The sequence below is a fragment of the Tachypleus tridentatus genome, chromosome 9, assembly GCF_004210375.1.
Source record: "Tachypleus tridentatus isolate NWPU-2018 chromosome 9, ASM421037v1, whole genome shotgun sequence".
NCBI lineage: Eukaryota > Metazoa > Arthropoda > Merostomata > Xiphosura > Limulidae > Tachypleus > Tachypleus tridentatus.
Genome location: NC_134833.1, coordinates 101,356,567 through 101,378,934, shown reverse-complemented (window position 1 = coordinate 101,378,934; position 22,368 = coordinate 101,356,567).

Sequence of the window (22,368 nt, the reverse complement as noted above, 5' to 3'; positions counted from 1 at the left end):
TGCAGGGGCTCACTACTCACTACTTCAGTTTAGTTCCAGTTGCCTAAGTGAACACATAGACCTATCTAATTTTATCAGAGCTGGCATCAAGAAGCTGCAAGCATTTTTCAGACGCATTCTGCTATGTATGTGGTCAATTTATCAAGACAAGAGCAAAAAAGTACTCTGTGACAGCATCTGCTAAAATGTGTGAAGTCTACAAGGCATATTTCGGCATGCCTGTCGGGAATCAAGACAAACCCTGGGCACCTCATTTTACCTGCGAGAACTGCAAAAAAACTCTAGAAAGTAAGACGGGCAATTTTTGCTTACTTGAATAGTAAGATTTTATATCATACAAATTTTAGACCTATTACAATTTTAAATCTTTTAATTTATTTTCTTAAATTTCCAATAGTATAGAAAAATATCACGTATAAAATATTTTGCATGAATCTCTTACACATTAGTTGTGGATGAAATAAATTTATTCTTCATAATAACAATTTTATTTTGCTCTTTTGCAGGATGGTACAGAGGGGAAAAGAGAGCCATGAAGTTAGCTATTCCAAGAATTTGGGGTGAACCCACTGATCATTCAAACAGTTGCTACTTCTGCATGGTGGACCCTTCAAAACGTCGGGCTGGCAAGAATACACCTGCTATCGTGTATCCGGACCTTCCATCATCCATCGCCCTACTGCCACACTGCCCTAAGATCTCTGTACCCACTCCGCCAGAGAAGAAGAAGCCATTTTCAGAAGAGAGCAGCAAATCAGAAGAGGAGGTAGACGTTGAATATCCAGGTTACAATTTCAAAGGTGCAGCTGGTGAGAGAAACCCATACTACCCTAACTAAAGAAACCTAAATGACTTGATGAGAGATCTTGGTCTAACAAATGTCGAGCTTTTGGCATCTAGGCTCAAGGAGTGGGATCTGCTAAATGAAAGTGTGCAAGTCGCAAGTCACTTCTAAACATTGTTGTTCATTTTTTCATAACTTTAGTATAAATACACGTAAATCTTGATTCATATACTGTTTTATTCAGACCTTATGTGAATGAAAATGTGCAAATTTGCCTTTTTTTACGAAGAAAATAGGTTAATTTCTAAATTTCACCATTGAAGGGAATAATGACCATTTTCTGTACTTTTACAACATAAGCAATTAAGAAATAACACATACTATCCGGGAATAAAATTTGTGTTACACAGTTTAATTGAAAATAAGTAAATAAGCCAATGGGAGATAATAGTAAAATTATACAGATTAAATTTCAGTTATAGTAATGACATGACATGTTGTATTAGAACGAGCTTTTTGAAGCTGAGAAAGTTCGAATCTATTCACCTCAAACTAGAATGCCTTGCAATTAATTTTATCTAATTGGGGCCGTTTTCCTTTTATGTACTCCTCAAAAATCGAGGACTGTTCCCTAAGACGAGGTAGTCTGGTCACATTTGAACATAAAAAATGTTATTTTTATTATTCCTGTATTGTTGCTATGGGTCTTATCTTCTTAGCCCCCCAGTGGCTCAGCGGTATGTCTACGGACTTACCACGCTAGAAACCGGGTTTCGATACCCGTGGTGGGCAGAGCACACATAGCCCATTCTGTAGCTTTGGGCTTAATTCAAAACAACAACAATAAATGACATATACTGTTCTTCTGTATTACTAATTAACTTTATTTTAAAACGCGTTCGACTCGTAATTCGAGGGTTGCGGGTTCGAATCCCGGTTGCACCAAACATGCTCGCCCTTTCAGCCGTGGGGGCGTTATAATGTGACGGTCAATCCCACTATTCGTTGGTAAAAGAGTAGCCCAAGTGTTGGCGATGGGTGGTGATGACTAGCTGCCTTCCCTCTAGTCTTACACTGCTAAATTAGGGACGGCTAGTGTAGATACCCTTGACTAGCTTTGGCAAAATTCAAAACAAACAAACAAACTTATCTTCTTTTTCTTTAAACACTTCGACACTTGCCCCACAATGGAAAACAGCTATGTCTGCGAATTTATACCACTATAAACCTGGTTTTGATACTCGTAGTGGGCAGAGCACAGATAGCCCATTGTGTATCTTTATGTTTCATTACACACATCAAAAGTAGTTCGACACTTTTATTAAAATTAACGTAAATGATGTGAATGTAGCGCTACCTACGTTTGTTATAGAGAATTATTCGTGTGTTAAGACATGCGGTAATGTGTCAAGCAGTCAAAACAACCTGCAGAGCACAATGTGTGATATTGAAAGGAGTAATAGCTTAACGATTTTCCTCGTTCTGTATTTTGGGTTGTGATAATCCAAACTGTCACATATTTTAAATGGATGCTCTCTAATGAGTCTTCACTTCACAATTTTGATTGACTATCTCCCTACTTTTTTTCTTCGAATCGAAAATAAGGGAATTTTATTTAAAGAAAAACATACTTAACTTCCATGGCGTTTTTCAAATCTGGTACACTGACAGATCTTTACAACCTGCAATGAGGTGTCAAATTTGATCGAAATGTAGGCAGCACATGCAAAGGTTTTCAATAAAACCGCTCAATTTTGACGAAAACTTTTACGCATGCCTACGCAAAGGGCCACATGAATTATCGGTCTAATATGTTTACAACAGCTTCATACAAGAGTAAAGGTGTACCGAATTTTAATTCTTTGTCATTCGGATTAAAGCCGGTTGACTTAGAGCAGCAAAACTATACGGTGATACAACATGAAGATACATAAGTTTTGGTTAGACCAAGCAAACAAGATTTGTAGTTTCTAGCTCATGTTTTTAAAAGAATCATATGGTTGGACTGTTATTATTAACTGTCAACTGTGAAGCACAAATTTGGTAACTGTTGTGAAATTCACCTAATTAAAGATCATTTAGCTTTAGGTAATATTAGTTTAAGCAATAAGCGTAAATAATGATACTTCATACGGCTGTACCAAATGCCTGATGGTGATGACATGAAACTGTTAGTCTAGATTCCATGGCGTTACTATATAAAAAGCTATTAACGCTCTTTTAGAGATGAAAACTCAACATCTTATATTTTAAAGTATCTGAAAAGTATGAGCTTGTTCCGAATAATAGGGTTGCGATCAGTCCTAAAGTTAGTTACTATCGAGTATCACTTTCTTACTTGTGGTTTGTTGGGGTGTATTGACAAGAAGTCGTTATATCTAATTAAAAACACTTTAGGTGTTAAAAAGAGATGTGGTAGAAAAAGTGAGCTTGCACCTTAAAAGAATGAACTCAAAATAGGCGACTAAACTGGTAGCTACACTTATAACGTTGACAAGACTTTTACAGCAAATATTAATTCGGTAGCTAGACCGCATATTTTATTGAACCCACTACTATGCTCTAAACTGAAGTTTTATATAACAAAAAAGAAAATGGTATAGCGGATTATATCTGGTTCAAAGTTGCCACCAAAATTATGACAATTTCTGTGCAACATTCTGATGACTTTAGGATTGAAATGTACTTTAATAACAAGTACTTTAAAGAGAAACAGTTTCCACCATGTTAAAAAGGGATTTCTATTCCGCACTGTATTTTAATTAAACAAAAGGAGAAGTAAATAAAATGTTAGTTCTCGCTCTTTCATCCGTGGGGGCATTATAAAGTCACGGTCGATCCCACTATTCGATTGGCCCAAGAGTTGGCAGTAGGAATGATGACTAGTTGCTTTCTCTCTAGTCTCACACTGCTAAATAAGGATAGCTAGCACAGATAGCCCTCGTGTAGCTTTTCGCGAAATTCGAAAACAAACCTTTATCTCATCTAACTGTAACTATTCCTTTGTTTAGACGTAAATAGTGTCTGTTTCTTTCCTAGTTAAATTTAATTTTCTTTTATACAAATAAAAACAAATTTTCGTTGGTGCTGTTTTCTTAACGCAAAGTTACAAAATAAGTTAACCGCACTTTGTCCACCTGGAAGAACTGAGCCTCAGATTTTAGTCTTTTGAATCCGTAGAGTTACCGTTAACACTTCTTTTATAATACTACCAAAATATAATAAATATGTATGTTTTTAAAAAAATAATTATAAAACTCAGACTTTTTCGACAACACTAAAATACTTTAATTCTGTAAATAATTAATTATTTTCCATTTGTATAAACTTATACTGAGATAAGTTATGTATAGCTTTATCTAAATCAACAATGAACGTCTTATACATGCCTTCCTATGGTCCGGCATGGCCAAGCGCGTTAAGGCGTGCGACTCGTAATTCGCGGGTTTGCATCCCCGTCGCGCCAAACATGCTCGCCCTCCCAGCCGTGGGGGCGTTATAATGTGACTGTCAATCCCACTATTCGTTGGTAAAAGAGTAGCTCAAGAGTTAGCGGTGGGTGGTGATGGCTAGCTGCCTTCCCTCTAGTCTTACACTGCAAAATTAGGGACGGTTATGACAAATAGCCCTCGAGTAGCTTTGTGCGAAATTCAAAAACAAACAAACAAACAAAAACAAACCATGCCTTCCATTTTTGTTTTTTAAATTAATTTCATTTATTTAAATAGTTCAATCTAATTAGTCTTAAATCTTTACTATTCGTTGTTTCTATTCAAGATTTGCAGTGATCAAAATCAAATCATGTTAAAGTTTGCAATTTTCTCTTAACAATCAACAGTTCTATCCAATTTGTTCCATTTCCATTAAATTAAGCAATCATCGTGATCTAGGCCTAACGTAGCCTCGCCTACTTTCTTGTTCTATTTCATTATTTTAAAACTTATTTTGTGCTTTATAATAGTATTTGCTATTTTTGATTTTTTGTTATTTCTTAGTCAGAAAAAGATTTAACGATAATTACAATTTTTCACATTTATTAAAATCCTCAAGATTTTGGCAAAAATATCGCTTCTATCAATTAATTTTTTCTCTTATTTCATGTTCAATTGATGTGTTCAGGCTTGCTTTTTATAAAGGAATGAAATGGTTTAAAGCATTTACTTCGCTTTATTCTTACAAAAAGTTAAAAATCACATGAACTGTAGATGTTTTTTCTCTCTACTTTATTTGCTCATTTGGGATTCCAAATCAAAGGTGTACAAACATTATTTGTTTTATTATGCACAAAGCTACACAAAGGGTTATCTATGCTCTACCAACCATGGGTATCGAAACCCTGTTTCTAGCAGTATTGGTGTGTTAGTATATAATTTCAGATTTAAAGTTCGTTTTCAATTATTTTTACACACCTCTGATTTTAGAATCTGAAATAGACAACTTAAGAAGAATGCAGATAAAATAAAAACATTTACTGTTTATTTGATTTTACTACAAATGTTAGATATATTAATTTAAAATGTAGATATTAAGTGGTGATTACTATATTTTTTCCCAAAGTTTGTTTGAAATGGATTAAACGTTACTAAAATGCTGATAAGGACAATAAGCAATTTTCACTGAAAGTCTTCCTTATTCCTACCTATTTCTATGATTTTCTGTATGGTATTATTTTGGATAAAAAAAATATGTAGAAACTTGAGCTTTCATTGGACATTTAAAAGACAAAACAACAGACCATTGTATAAAGTATTTACTCTCACACAGAATTTTACGTCGAACACTGAAATAAATGCTAAATCTGACAAAAAGCCTAGAACAATTTTTCTTATTAGAAAGAGGAAACCAAACTCAATTACATCAATCATCAGCACTTTTGGCCCTCTAGTGACAGATATACAATTACAGTTTCACCAAGCTCTCCAACAATTAAATCTGTATTTATTCTTAATTAAATTATTAATGTTAAGCACAAACATGCACAATGGTCTGTGTGTGCTCTGCCATCGCTGGTATCAAAATCTGATTTTAGTAATATATTTCCGCACACATACCGCTGTGCCATTTGGGAGAGGAGCAATGTCATTATAATAGCTATGTAAATTATTCATTATTGAATATGGATAAACAAATATTTTCGCTTATTTAAATACTTGATCTGGTAAACTAACGCCACAACTTTAAGGATATACATCTATAATTTTGTGTTTTATTTTAGTTATGGGCAGCAAGTAGCACATATAAATTTTGATTTAAAAAAGTTAAATATGAGAAGCTCTAAAACAAGTTTTTTACTGCGTATTTCTTTCCTGGTCATGCTTCCTTAGTTTTGCTCATAATTAGTTTTCGTATGATTTGGCCTCAATCACATGCTTGATGTGCCTTTTTACGTACACAATTCCGTCTTTGTATTTCTGGAACAACAGTTACTATCTTAATAATATGACATGATAATGGCACTTCGGTAACACTGATGACGGATGTAGATAATGATTTCTTGGCCATTAGCAAATGTTTCTCTTTTTTTTTTTTTTTACTTGAAGCACAGGATTTGCGCTTCACTTTTTAATTTCAGACACATACGTAAGGAATGAGACAATTATTTTCTGCAGTATTGTAGGTGGCAGACTAGTAGTGTTACCACTCATTTTCTGCTATTTAGTCCGTATATACCTTTACATTTCATATTAAACGTTGGCATTAATGAACCCTATTCTCAAGTCAAATATCTATTAAACACATGAGTTATTAGTTACATTATCAAGAACATATAAGTCTTCAATGCTGCTAGCTTCGTTGTCAAATATCTATCTACCTATCTTTTATAATGATAGCTTCATGGTGAGAGATCTACTAATTCAATTAACACTAAATTATGATCAGAGCAAGCCACCTAGCTAGAGCGAAACTAAATATTTTCCTGATAATGAGTTTTGGTTTGTTTTGTTTTGAATTTCGCGCAAAGCTATCTGCGCTGACCATCTCTAATTTTGCAGTGTAAGACCAGAGGGAATGTAGCTAGTCATCACCACCCACCACCAACTCTTGGGCTACTCTTTTACTAGCGAATAGTGAGATTGACCGTCACATAATAACACCCCCACGGCTGAAAGGGTAAACATGTTTGGTGTGACGATTGGTAATGAGTGTAGCTCTACAACTATGTATATATATTTATATTCTCATTTAAAAAAAATAGAATGTATTGTTTTATCATCTGAATATCTTCGTTGTTAACGATATTTGCGGCCATAAGCCCAGTAAAATCTCATGAGGTTTTACCAGGTAACGAAATCTAGGTTAGTCCTAAGAACATCTATTTAGTTAAAATGCAAAACATTTTCTGTAATAAAATTATAGTAATCAAATAAAACTTAAAAATAATGCAATTAAATACATTAAACATTCTAGCCAACACTGTTAATAAAAGTAACAATAAATAAATAATAGAGAATACTTCATTTACGAAACGCACATACATCAGCTGTTGGCTTTAGGTCCTTTCCTGGATTTAATGCTTGTTGAACGATCTATATATATATTTTGCTAGCAGAAAAAAAATCTGTGTGTCTGTCTGTTTGTCCTTTATCTAACTACTCTTGTCCCATTAGGTCAATCTCAAATAAATTTAATGGGATGTTCACAACCTCCCTCAACTTTTTATTATTGCTGTTATTGAGTATTTGTTATCTTTAACGTAAGTCAACGTGAACCACATTCTTAGACAATACAAAAACTACATTCCTAGACAAAACAAAAAACGTTATTACTATTTCATAACACAAACGTCTTATATCTCAGAGAATGCGCTATCACTCTCTGTGAAAGTATGTAAAAAAAAAAATGGCCACCGTTATTGCTGTATTAGTTAAATTCAGAGGAAGTTTATATTTCTACTCCAACAGCCACTATAAGGCTGATAGGAAGAGTCGTTTTTGAGTTATATTAGCTTCCTACTTTGTCCCGTGACCTTTAAACTTCGACCAATAAGACAATTACCATCTGCTGAAGGTCATTAACAGCTGGGTGATGAAAGCGGGAAACAGGAAGTACTCCTACTGTCACTATCTTTCCTCTACCCTTTCCTACAAAGTCATCCTGACCATTGCACAGTGTATACCATGTTTTTCATATATAAGTATTGCATTCTTAAAGCTTGTACAAAACTGATGATAAAGTGGTAATGATTACTGTAATAACATGTTACGTTATGAATAAATTTTGCAAAGTTATTTATTATAACATCCACCTACACTTTTTTTATTTCATAACTCAGACAAAGGATGGGCACCTCAGCTTGTGTAACATCATTATAACTGTTTATAAGCTGAACTTTTCACAACCTTTCGTAAAATAATCTTGTGATGAATTAAAACCTATTAATCAGCTCCGACAGTGTAATTTCAGGGAAGCGTAGCATGTGGGATAAATTGCTATAACACAGGTTACTGTTTAGGTGTAGAGACAAGTAGCAGGACATTAGTAAGAATACAACTACAAACTATAAAGATACAAAATAACGAATAAGATATTGAATGAATAACCGAAACGTACAATACGTTGCTATAAGAAACAAAATGTAGTAATGTTGAATGTAATACAAGGTAAGTAATACTTTTTAGTGCTCCCACTTTAATATATAGAATGGGAAAGAGTAAGTAATAAATAAACTTAAATCTTCTCTAAGAACCGAAAAGTAAATACGTAAGCCTAGAAATAAAGTTCAATAATATTAACATTACATAGAAATGGAAGTCCCAATAAGTGTAAGTATGGAAACACATTAATACGTAAAAACTAATGTTACTCAACTGATGACATAATATAATATAACGTACGGAATTGTTTTATAGGTAGTACTAAATATACACAAGATTAAAGATTAAACTAACTGTAGGTAAAACTAATGATGGTCAAGACATTGAAACGGTTCGTCATTAATTCCAATGCAATAGGATTGTAGACGTAACTGTTTTGAATAAGTCGTAATATTCCGTAGAACGTCAACACCTATAATTATTAAAATTAACTATACTTCTCTTAGATTATTTATAAAATCAGTATGCATTGTTTAGTTTTTAACACCTTTGTTTTTAATAATATTTTTGTCATAAACCCAGTAATATCTCACGAAGGTGGAAAGGCACCTAAGTAAACAGTTCAACTTCTCTTCACCGTCCTTGGGCTAAAGCGAGAGTGCTCTGAAACCACATTAATAAGGTGTGGGCTATCAACAGTCTAGGTATGCTGATATTGTTTATTTATATATATAAAGGCTAAGCTCTCCCCCTGATAAAAAAAAAACCTTCATCCAAATTTTCTTTACAAGTAATAAAGGGGTTTTAGAAGTTTTTCAGTTGCAGAATAAGATTAGTTTTTGTTTCTAGGTTGTGTTTTACTTTAAAGAAAGGGTGTTTATTTTAGCTTTTAGTTTTTATTGGTGGATCACAATGAACTGGTAAGATAGAACCAATAAAGGTTCTCTCAAACTACTATATTCTCTAGTTTAATTAACACGTAGTGAAACACTCGCTCATGTTTTGTTTATCTTTTGGGAGACTGTGTTTGTTCAAAAAAGATTCTAATTGTGTGTTTATACATTAGCTCTTTATTTGTAACGGATTAAATTGTAGTCAGGAAAGAATAGATAAATACCCCGTCACAAAGTATTCTGATCTTCAGTTTTGTGGGCTCGATAAATTTGTTCGAAAGGAAATTATTATTTCTGAGAATACCACAATAACATAAATTTTAATATGTCACAAGTTCTTCAGACATGGCGAAAATCAATTACCAAATCTTACGATTTTTACGAGTAACATCTTACTCGTTAAATGTAAATGATAAAACATACTATTTTATGTAAAATAATAACTTATGAAACGTTTATTTGCAAATTACAAAATAATAAAATGTAATGGTGATACAATTCATACGAATTTTTTAATTAAACAAGAATTTATGATATACTGACCCTATTGGTTAGCTTATTGGACTGCAGATCTGAGGATTTTATGTTCAAGATATCGTGAAAACAAACACGTTTCACATTTTCAAATGTAGGTGTGCTATAAGAGTGACAGTCCATTTTGTTATTTGATTTAGAGTTGGTGGGTGTTGCTTAATGGTTGTCTTCCCTCTGGTCTGCAATTCAAATGTAGAGATGACTATGATTGACCCATAATTTTCACTGACTTGGCTAGTTAACATATCATGTGCGTAAGGCATCGTTCAGATGTGCAAACACTTATATATATTCTGTACTACAGAGTATTTGATATTTTCAACCTAAGCAGCACTTAATAGTACATATGTGTTTTTTGTTTGCCTTTTTTTTTAATGTCGCGTGAAGCAACTCGAGGCCTATCTGCGCTAGCCATCCCTAATTTAGCAGTGTAAGATTAAAAGGAAGGCAGCTACTCATAACCACCCACCGCCAACTCTTGGGCTACTCTTTTTCCAATGAATAGTGAGATTTATTGTAACATTATAATTCCCCTACGGCTGAAAGGGGAGAATGTTTGGTGTGACGAGAATTCTAACCAGAATTTACGAGCGCCTTAATCACCTGACCATGCTGGGCCCGGTACATGTGTGTTAAATGATTATAGCCATACATAATTTAGAGTTGTTAACCAAAGGAAGGGCAACGCCAGAAAACAGTAACTGCCACCTATATTGCTACACTGAATCGAATAGGCAGGATTATATGATTGGTTATAAAGAAAATATTATGAATAAAGTTGAAACCAATTTAATTATTGTGTGTTTCATAATACGACATTGGAAATTAAACTATGTTCTATAGGAAATAGCTTGACAGTCAATTTTCTCCCATCCTGTATATAATAATATATATAAACAACCAAAGTATTCCAGAGCTCTTATAGAATACGTTGATATAATCAATTAAATTATAAACAAAATTTTCTAGTTCGTGAGCGTGTTTTCTGTTGCATACCTTGGCTTATATCTTGAAATTTCTAGTACACAATTGACACACTGACCACTAGGCCATGCCCAATTAATGTACTACGAGAGAAAAGTCAGTAAAAGCTACAATAGAAAAGCAAAACCGTCTTTTTAACACCACCCACAGTTGCACCTCTAAGATTAGTACCCAAACCATAATGTAAACCTTTTTGTTTTTTTCTGAAACTTTAAGATCCGGCATGACCAGGTGGTTAAAGCACTCAACTCGGAATCCGAGGGTTGCGGGTTCGAATCCCCGTCACACCAAACATGCTCTCCCTTTCAACCATGAGAGCGTTATAGTGTGACGGTCAATCCCACTCTTCGTTGGTAAAAGAGTAGTCCAATAATTAGCGGTGGGTGGTGATGACTAGCTGTCTTCCCTCTATTATTACACTGCTAAATATAGGAACGCCTTTATATCTATGCTAATTAATAACCTAACATCACCTTCAACGCCCTCTACAATCCGTTTATACTCTCGTCCCTAAGACATGCGTCCGTCAACGGCCACATTCAAACACTCTCTCTTTCTTAACCTGAAGATGACCTAGGAAGGTCGAAACGTTGTTCTCTCCTTATCAGTAAACATGTTAATACCCATACCAGCCGTTCTGAGATATAAATTATCATTGTTCAGTTCCGTGGTAAATATAAACACGAGCAAAGTTTTTAAGAAACATATAATTGACAGTGAAAATAAAGCGTTACAGGAACTTTGGGAAATTGATTATTTAATTACAAACAATAACAGCAAGTTGCAGTGTTTGATTTGTATGCAAATTATATCAGTGTCCAAAAATTTAACGTGAAAAGTCATTTTTCAACGATGCATGAAGTGTAAAAATATGAAGGAGAAACTGAAAAATTCAGATTGTGGATTTCAGCAAGAAATTAAAACAACAAACGAATATGCTTAGCAAGTTGTCAGAAAGCCAGACATCTGCTTTGAACGCTTTGTACGTCGTTATTCTTGAACTTGCAAGAGAAAGAAACCTTTTATTGATAGCAGTTTAGTAAAGAAATGTGTTGTTGAAATGGTAAAGACGTTTGAGGATTACAAAATTGCTAAGAACTTTGAATCAGTGCCGCTTTCCAATTAAACCATATAAAGAAGAGTCACTGATATGGGAGAACAATTAGAAAACTCGCTTGTTGGATTGGTTCAAAAAAGTACTTATTTTTCGCTTTGTCTTGACGAAAGTACTGATCAAGCAGATGTAAGTCAGTTGTTAATATTTGTACACATTATTCATCAAAATTTTTCAACGAAAGAGGAATTATTAAATGTTTGTGCTCTTCGTGGAACCACAAAAGGAAAGGGTATCTTCGAGGCAGCGAAAAATTCAGTTGATAAAATCGGAGATTTCAATAAGTGTTCAGCAATAGTGACAGATGGCGCACCTGCGACGATTTGAAAAAAATAAGCTTTGTTGGTTTTCTTAGGGAAAATGAAGTAACTTGTCCATCATTTCGTTGTGTTATTCATCAAGGTGTTTTGTGTGGGAAATCAGCAAAACAAAACGAAGTTTTTAAACTTGTTGTTAAAGTTATTAACGTGATAAGAGGAGGAAATAAAGCTCTTTTACATCGGTAGCTGAAGCAGGTTTTGAAGGACATGGAGGCAGAATATGGGGATTTGGCTCTTTACAACTAAGTAAGGTGGCTCAGTGTCGGAAAGTGTCTTGAACTACTCTTTGGAATAAGGTAAGAAATCCCTCATTCCTCGACCAGTTTGTTTCGTCCGATACAACACAATTGAAAGAAGATCTCAAAAGTAAGGATTTTCTGGAAAAAAAAACTGGCTTTTCTCACAGACATCACCACTCACCTTAAGGATCTCAACCTGAAGCTCCATGGGCGGAACCAGATGGTATCAGATTTAATGGAAAACGTAAACGGGTTTTGAAATAAGTTAAGAATTTTCAAAGTTTGTCTAGAAAACAACGACTGGCTCACCTTCCAAGAAATTAACAGAACTGTTCAAAGATGACGAGCTATTTGAATTTTCAGAATTTTGTGTAAATATTGAAGATACCATAAATGAGTTTAACGTAAGTTTTGAAGAATTTGAAATGCTAAAAAGCAGATAGAGCTGTTCAATAATCCTCTTTGTTTTGACATAGAAAATCAACAAGCTGACATTCAACTTGAATCATGTGATTTGCAAGCTGACCCATTTCTGCAAACCAGACAAGAAGAAGGACCAGATTTCTTTAAACTGCTTTCAAAAAATCGATTTCGAAATGAGAGTGCTTTTGAACAGAAAATGACGACAACGTTTGGTAGCACATACATATGTGAAAGTGTGTTCTCCACAATGAAATTCATTAAGAACCACAACAGAAGTCGCCTCAGATTCTTCTCTGCTTCACCTCCTGAGACCAGCAACGACAGAACTCCATGTCGACATACCCGCTTTTTTCAGTGCTACTGAGCGACCTCAAAGTTCACATTAAATATCATAGCTATGTTTACTATTCTAGTTTCTTTTATATGCAGGATTTTTTATTAAATTTATTTATTACGTAACTGAACAGGTTTAAATTACATTTTCCTTTTATTTTCACAATGAAATACATCTTTTTTTCACAAATATGCCCGTCCAAATATCATGTAACGTGAAGTAAGTCACATTCAGATTAACTCCTTCCCTAATCGTAACTCATTTTACCATGTTGAAAGGACACAAATTAACCCTATCATGGATCTATTTACTCTTTATTTTGCATTACGTAATACACCAACAAGCCCTAATTTGACAAAAATATAATGGTGCCTGCCACTGGACTCGTGAATATAGTTGTGACCCTCGGGCACTCTTAAGTTGGAAACCCCTGTTCTAAAAGATACTATGAAATTTTACGAAGCATGAACAATAATATTTACCTTTTCCTGTGTAGAACTGGCACTCGGAATATGAGTGGAAAACGCATCTTGAAAAATGACTTATGCAGGTTAAGAGTAGCCCAAGAGTTGGCGGTGGGTGGTGATGACTAGCTGTTTTCCCTCTAGTCTTACACTGCTAAATTAGGAACGGCTAGCTCAGATAGCCCTTCAGTAGCTTTGCGCTGAAATCTAAGTTTTAGCTCTGTCCTAACACTTTTACACAGTATCGTACCTGTATTTCTTTTAAGTGAAGCACTGTATCACCAACATTTTTGAACAAATCCTGCTTTGCACGGCTATACAGAAGATTTCGAATTCTAGCACTTCTTTATTTACCACTGCATCACTGATTATGACTGTGGACTTCGTCTTCTTCTGCAACCATCTCTATAAGTCTATCTTTCACGTGCCTGCTACAAAATCGGTGTTTATTAAACAATAAATATTCATCGTGCTCATGTGATGCCATACATTCCAGATTGGTAAACCTCGATGAAGATATCCTCGCAGATACAGCCATCCTGTTCGACATGCCTTCCTGTACACATATATCATATCATTTACAAAAGCAGCCAAGTCCATAGCTCTACTGAGAGGATGTCGAACCTTTCTACATCAAGAAGATGAAAGTGGCATGAAAGGTCTTCACTGGCCTACAGGGTGGGGTGGAGGATGAGTCTGTTCCAAAACAAGGTAACGTATGGTGCAGTTAGGAAAAGCAAAAAATGGGAAATAAGTAGGACAGTATATACATAAAGAACACATTGATAATAATTAGTAAAATAACTATTTTAAATCCTGTGAAGCAGCCAGTATACGCAAATATTAGAATTGTTATCTGGTACTCAAATGAATTCAACGACTCCACGCATCAATGAGTACGAATCGAAATGCAATATGTACACATCAGAGTCTGAAATTCACGTCGTTAAGTCTCAGCTAGAAGGCTCGTGGAGTTAGAAGAGTAGAAAAAAAAAGATAAAAATAAGCTAATCAGTCCTGTATGGACTGTTAGAATTGTCAACACTTTGGTTATTCTATTTTGTCATCAAATGCGCATTTCTATACTTTTTTTTACAAAAAAAACACAAATGTTTATACCTCGTGAAAGCATCTTATTTACGTTAACCTTCCAGATGGAACCTATAGTTTATCGTTTGGTCATTATTAATATAGTAATTCTCAAATATCATTATTTTTGTGTTTATGTGTATTACTATACATATTGTGTATATTTTAGAAGTCATATAATCAAAAACTGTTTTCAATTAAAAAAGTTTTATTTAACGATACACATATTTGCAATGGATAAAATGGAATTAACACACACACACACATACACTTTCTTGAAATGTACCAGTTAAACCTGATAAAAATTGATTAGACATTTCGCGAATTCTTGAACCCCCGTACAGTTATTTGAATTTAAAAGTTTGAACAGTTCGGAATAACTTCAGACCTTGAACTCTATAGTAACGAAAGTCTTCTCATAGCTGAAGACACCCAACTCATAATGATTCACAAAGCTCTTTGGGCCTAAATGTTTTTCTAAATTTTCACACTAACTCAGCCACAGTGTAATATATATATATATTGTTTTATCCATCCACCTTTGCTTTTCCTAATAACTAAATAAACTAATTATAACTTTACACTATAGTATAATTGTAGTAATAATTATCTTTATAATTTTCCGATTTCACGGATGATGAAATAAGTTATTCCGAAACGTTCAAACTTGAGAGTAAAATGTTCTATGTTTTGTCAGTCGTCTTCATCTTCATTATTAAACTTCAGTTTCCCTATCATGAATCCATTACTATTGCTAGTGTTTTAACCAGACGGTGTGAGACCAACACTTACGGCTCTTCATATGGTGTTAAAAGATTGATCTAAAGACTAAAAAAAATGAAAAGCTACCCTCTATACCCAATTCCTTACAGAATGCAGACAGCATAAACTGGCGCCATCTTTCCTTCGTTTCAAAGTAACGAATTAAAAATTGTGGAACTATCTGCATACGTCGTCTGCTAACATTGACTTCTAGAGAAAGAACGTAAACTGGAACATAAGATGTATCGACAAAATCTATCTAACCAAGAACGCCAACGCCAATGTATTTGAAAACACATTGATTTTTGTCCATTTGATATGCTTAATTTATAAGAGTTGCCAGCAAATAATAATCAAACATGAAAAAGCTTGAAACAGAAAGCTCTAAAAACTGCCTTAACTTTCTCATTTCTACTTTCAAACTAATCTGTGCTACTTATTTTAATTTTGTGAAACTTTACAAAACCCTTACTTCTTTTCCAGTGTTAACTAAATTGAACAACAATCATCAAAATATTTTATAAAAACCAAACTAAAAACATTGTTCTTTCCTCATTCTACAGATATAATTCCTGTCGTCCTACTTCTCCACTAAACAGTGTTGAAGTATAAGCCCTTGAAACTCTATATAAAAACAAATATATTATTTTTACTATACCAAACAAAAGTGATGGTATTGTCACTATAAAAAAATTGAGTATATCGATAAGATAAACCACCAGCTCAGTGACCTTTGTAAAATAAAAAACTAGATACTAACATATTACCCTTAACCTTGAGAATAAAGGTAATATCCAACGTTTCCTCAAAACCCTCAAAAATCAAAATACTATATCTGAAACAACTTTTCAACAAACTGTCTCGTGTGTCATCAAATCAGGTGTTCTTTATTGCCTATCCAAAGTACAGTGGTACATCGGTTCTCGAACTTAATCCTTTCCAGAAGGCTGTTGGAAAATCAATTTGTTCGAAAACCGAATCAATTTTTCCCACAAGAAATACTGTAAATTAAATTAATCCGTTACAGACCTCCAAAAAATACCCGTTATGAAGCATTTCAAGTGAAAATATTGCTTATTTATACCTGTATAATAATACACACATGCATAAAGTCAACCACAAAAACTACAAATACAATAAAAAACAATAAATAAAAATTTAACTGCACTTTACCTGTGCTGAGAAAAGCTGATGGCGTAAGTGAAAGGTGGTGAGGAACGTGGAGAGTAGGAGGGTTATTATTGTTTGGAAGGAGAGTCACTTTCCATAAAAACGTCAGGTAACTCTCCTTCTGGGGTTCTTTCTCTTTTCTGTCTCTATGCACTGCTACAACCTGCTTGACACTCACTGGACTTATTTCTCACGAAAATTTGTCTAATGAGGTTTGTTTCTGCCTGCATTTTAAAATGTTTTTGAAGTAAGACATGGCATTGTCATTCAAAAGGTTTATGCTGCGGTTTGCCACAGCTTTGTTAGAGTGAAATTTTTCCACAAAACTTTGTAACTCTTCTCATTTTCCACACATTTCCGTGATTAGTGAACTAGGAACATCCTCCATTCCCTTCTTCTCATCTGAAGACACTTCCTCAGTTGCCTTCTGTTGCTGCTCCTTCTGAAGGTCTTGGAGTTCTTACATGGTGAGCTCAGTGTTGTGGTCTTCCACCAACTCCTCCACATCATCACCACTCACATTCAAGCCAATACGCTTGCCTAACGAGACAATGTCCTCGACAACAGGCTCAGCCTCAAAGCCTCCAGTCTCTAACTGCTACTGAGTCTGGCCACAATTTCTTCCAGGCTGAGTTCATGGACCTCAAAGACACTTTCCTCCAGGCTTTGTCCAATATCTTCAAGCAATGAAGAATATTAAAGTGATTTTTCCAGAACTCTCTAAGTGTTACCTCTGTGTCAGAGGTCACTTCAAAGCACCTTTGAAACAGTGCTTTGGTGTAAAGTTTCTTAAAGTTCGATATGACCTGCTGGTCCATGGGCTGAATGAGAGGATTCGTGTTAGGGAACAAGAGCTTCACCGTAATGAAACTGTACTCCTCCATCAACCCGTCCTCCAAGCCTGGTGGGTGAGCAGGTGCATTGTACACCACAAGAAGGGTCTTGAGTGGCAACTGTTTTTCCGTGAGGTAATTCTTTACACTTGGGGCAAACACTTCATGGACCCACTCCATAAAACATTGCCTGGTTACCCATGCTTTACTATTAGCCCTCCACATGACATTTAGTTTCCTTTTCAGGACATTATTTTTCTTAAAATCCCTCGGGTTTTCAGAATGGTTCACAAGCAAAGGCTTAAGTTTTAAGTCCTCACTTGCATGACTACATAAGTTAGCCTGTCCTTCATTAGCTTGTGTCCTAGCAGTGACTTCTCCTCCTTGGTGATGTAGGTCCTCTTTGGCATTTTTTTCCAAAAGAGGCCTGTCTCATCACAGTTAAACACTTGTTGGGGAATAAAACCCTCAGCTTCTACATAGTCCTTAAATTCCCTAACATATTTATCAGCAGTGTCTTTGTTAGAACTGGCACCCTTCCCATGTCTCACCACACTATGTATACCACTTCTCTTCCTAAATTTTTCAAACCACCCCTACTAGCCTTAAAGGCATCACTTGTATCAGCACTCGTTCCAGGGGTGTTTTTCAGGAGGTCAGCATGCAACAGTTTTGCTTTCTCACAAATGATGGTCTCAGAAATGCTATCACCAGCTAGCTGATTTTCGTTTACCCAAATCAACAACAGTTTTTCTACCTCTTTCATTGTTTGTGATCTTTGTTTCGTAAGCACTGTCACTCCTTTTGCAACATCAGCTCCTTTGATGACCTCTTTATTTTTCAGTATGGTGCAGACTGTAGACTTCGCCATACCAAACTGTGTAGCAAGGTCAGACACGGGAACACCACTCTCATACTTCGCTAAGAGATCTTTTTTTCACCTGTATTGTGTCTCTAACAACTTTTCTTTCTGGTTTGCTGCTTTCATTATCCTTCTTTTACCCCATGGTGGCTTATTTAATCAGAATATATAGAAAAACAACAAAAAAGAAACGAAAAGAAAACGAGAACGTTCACAGCAGATTTTAGCGGTGGTGTGGACTGAGCGACAGGTGCGGGTAAAATGTTTTGGGCAAGCTTGGAGTGGGCCAAAAATGGTCGAAAGGTCGTTCGGGTCATCAGTCAGGTTATTTCGGGGGTTTGGGCCACTACAGCTTGGTTCGGGAACCGAGTTTATATTCAACAATCGAGACATTTTTTTTCTCAAACAATAATATGTTCGAAAGCCGAATTGTTCGAGAAGGGAGTCGTTCGAGAACCGAGGTACCACTGTACACAAAACTAGGTACCCTATTCTCTCAGCTGTAGGCCCCTGCAGTTACAACCTCTCTAAATTTATTGTTCCTATACTTAAATCCCCTACTTTCAACGAATTCATGATTACCGATTATTTTACCTTTGCTTCTGAAATCTCTAAAATTCCCTCTGTCGATCAATACGTCATAGCTAGTTTTGATATCAAATCTCTATGTACCAGTATCATCTTGAAGAAACTTTGAATTTAATCGTGGACCAACACTTTCCCACAGACACTAAACAGTATATTGGTTTCATCTGTAAACAGTTCCTGGAACTTCTTGTTCTCTCTACTAAGTTAAACCATTTCCTCTTTTATGACATCATGTATGACCAGAAAGATGGAATCGCAATGTAATCTCCACTGGATCCAACAATAGCCAATACTTTTCTATGCTATCATGAACGTAAGTGACTAGAAAACTGCCCACATGAATTCAAACCTGTCCATTACAAACGCTGTATTGATGATACTTTATTACTGTTTCCACGATCAACCCACATGTCCAAGCTTCTTTTCTTTACCTTAATCCCCAACACCCTAATACCAAATTCACATCTGAACTCGAAGAAAATGATTCTTTAATGTTCCTAGACGTCAAGATTATCAGAGAAGAAAAATATTTTTCTACCTGTGTGTATCATGAAAGAGTTTTTACAAGCCTCTACAACAATTTCAATAGTTTCGTCCCCAACTTCTTCAAACGTAACCTGGTTATATCATAGTTAATGAGAATTTTTTAATATTTGTTCTAATTATTCTATTTACGCGAAGAAATTGCCCTTCTACATAAACACATTTAAATAATGGCTAACCGACTGATTTTTTAACGAAGATTACATGCGATTTCTTAAACAACAAATTTCAATCACCAACCGATGTCTCCAAGTTTCCCCTTATTATCTCTCTTCCTTTTGTGAGCTCGCAATCTCTACCAGTTTAAAAACAACTCCCCTCACTAAGTAAAATCTTCAACCCTCAAACTCAGTCTAGAATAACATACAGACCTAATCTCCGCAATAAACGTCTATTTCAGTACAAAGATCAAGTACCTAAACTTTCACGTTTGTGACTCGTGTATAAATATATGTCTGGTGACTATAAGGTCAAGTAGTTGGGCAAAACGAAACTCCACTTAAAATTAGAGTATATGAACACTTAATAGTATCTAACAAAACCAATCTCCAGTTACTTATATTCAGCCACTCATCCATTCGTTCACATTTTGACACAACAGACCACAATATCTCATATAACGATTTATTTACCGTCATTTTAAGATCATCAGTGTGTGTGTTTTTATACAGCAAAGCCACATTGGGAATTTGCTGAGTCCACCGAGGGGAAACGAATCCCTTACGTTAGCGTTGTAAATACGTGGACATACCGCTATACCAGCGGGGAACAGGATCACAACCCTTTGAACTCTATTTTAAAGAAAGTTCACTCATAATTAAAGACCACCCCACCTTTAATGATTCACAAAGCTCTTTAAATCTAAAATTGTTCTAAATTTTTGGAATAAGTTATTTCGATACTTTCAAACTTGTAAATAAAATGTCGTATGTTTTGTCAACTGTCTTAATCTTCATTATTAAACTTCGGTTTCTCCATCATGAATCCGTTACTATTGTTTGAATTTTCTTATAAATCGGATGCATGACTGCATACTATATGTGTGTGTATGCATATATATATATCAACGTTATTAATAACTAGTTTTCTTTATATGTGTTTTTTCCATAAATTTAGGGAAAAAGTAAGATGAGTTTGTTTGTTCGTTTTTGAATTTCGCACAAAGCTACTCGAAGGCTATCTGTGCTAGCCGTTCTTAATTTAGCAGTGTAAGACTAGAGGGAAGGTAGCTAGTCATCACCACCCACCGCCAACTCTTGCGCTACTCTTTTACCAACGAATAGTGGAATTAACGTTCACGTTATAACGCCCCCACGGCTGCTCCCCTTTCAGCCGTAGGGGCGTTATAATGTGACAGTCAATCCCACCATTCTTTGGTAAAAGAGTAACCCAAGAGTTGGCGGTGGGTGGTGTGACTAGCTGCCTTCTCTCTAGTCTTACACTGCTAAATGAGGAACAGTTAGTACAGATAGCCCTCGAGTAGCTTTGTGCGAAATTCCAAAAACAAACAAACAGAGATATTATATATCAGCTAGATATAGGATACTTATCAACCAAAACTTATAATAAAATTAAAAATAACTCTATATCCTTTTATCAGTCCTATATTATTGGAATCCGGTGTGTCTTGTTTGTTATGACTTTTAATTTAGTTCGAAAACTCTTCACCTAACTTACTCGCCCTTTTAATATAGTACAATGTTATGATTAATCCCACTATTCTTTGGTAAAATAGTAGCTTAAAAGTTGACGGTGGGTGGTGTTGACAAGCTCCCTACTCCCCATTCTGTTACTGTTAAGTTATGGACAACTAGCGGAAATGTATTCACATATTTTACAAATTAGCACAAATCTTTTCAGTTTTCCAATAATTGCACCTATCATTAAGGTATTAGGGATTACATTGTTTATAGAAATAATATCATATACATGGAATTTGAAGTTATATCTTTTATCATAAATGTTTAAGTTGTCATCACAAAGTATGTTTTAAATATGAGGACATCAAAACACGAATAATTAATATAAAATGCTGATTTCTCCAAGCCCGTTTCATTGACTGTGGTTTCGCTAGATAATAAATAGGGACACTGGGAATCCCGTTAATCCATTCATGTTAATTAATTAGATAACGAGGCATTTACCAGAAGCAAACAGAACGGAAAAAATAATGTATGTGTAAAAACGGCTGGTATGAATAGAGAAAGCTCTATGTAGAGAAGCGAACAAGGTTTCGACCTTTTTCGGTCATCGGAGAACGGAAAGAAGAGCATTCCTATTACCAGCACCAAAGCATATTTTACGAATTTATAAGACAATATCGAAATTCTCAGAATCAAGAAAACTGTATTACATTAATCACAAAAAATAACTATTCAACGCTTGCTTCTTTATATAATACAGTTAGTTGCAAGTTCACAAACACACATCTCTCAGGACAAAAATACACATCCGCAATAACCCTACTGATTAATATCATAATTATCCAAAATAAAAGGACAAAGTCCTTAAAAAGAAAGTTTGGTTTAAATTTCGCGCAAAGCTACAGGAGGGCTATATGCGCTAGCCGTCCCTAATTCAGCAGTGTAAAACTAGAGGGAAGGCAGCTAGTCATCACCACCCACAACTCTTGGGCTACTCTTTTACCAACGATTAGTGGGATTGATTGTAACATTATAACGTCCCTACGGCTGAAAGGGCGAGCATGTTTGGTGTGATGGGGATTCTAACCAGCGGATTACGAGTCTAGTGACTTAACCACTTGGCCAGGCTGGGCCTGAAAGGAAAGTAGCAACAGAAGATGAAAAGAAATCCAACCAGCTTAACTGACGACTAAACACAAAATTAACAATTAAAAATAGTACAGGAGGGAGGAAGAGTTCTAACTAGTACTTGAC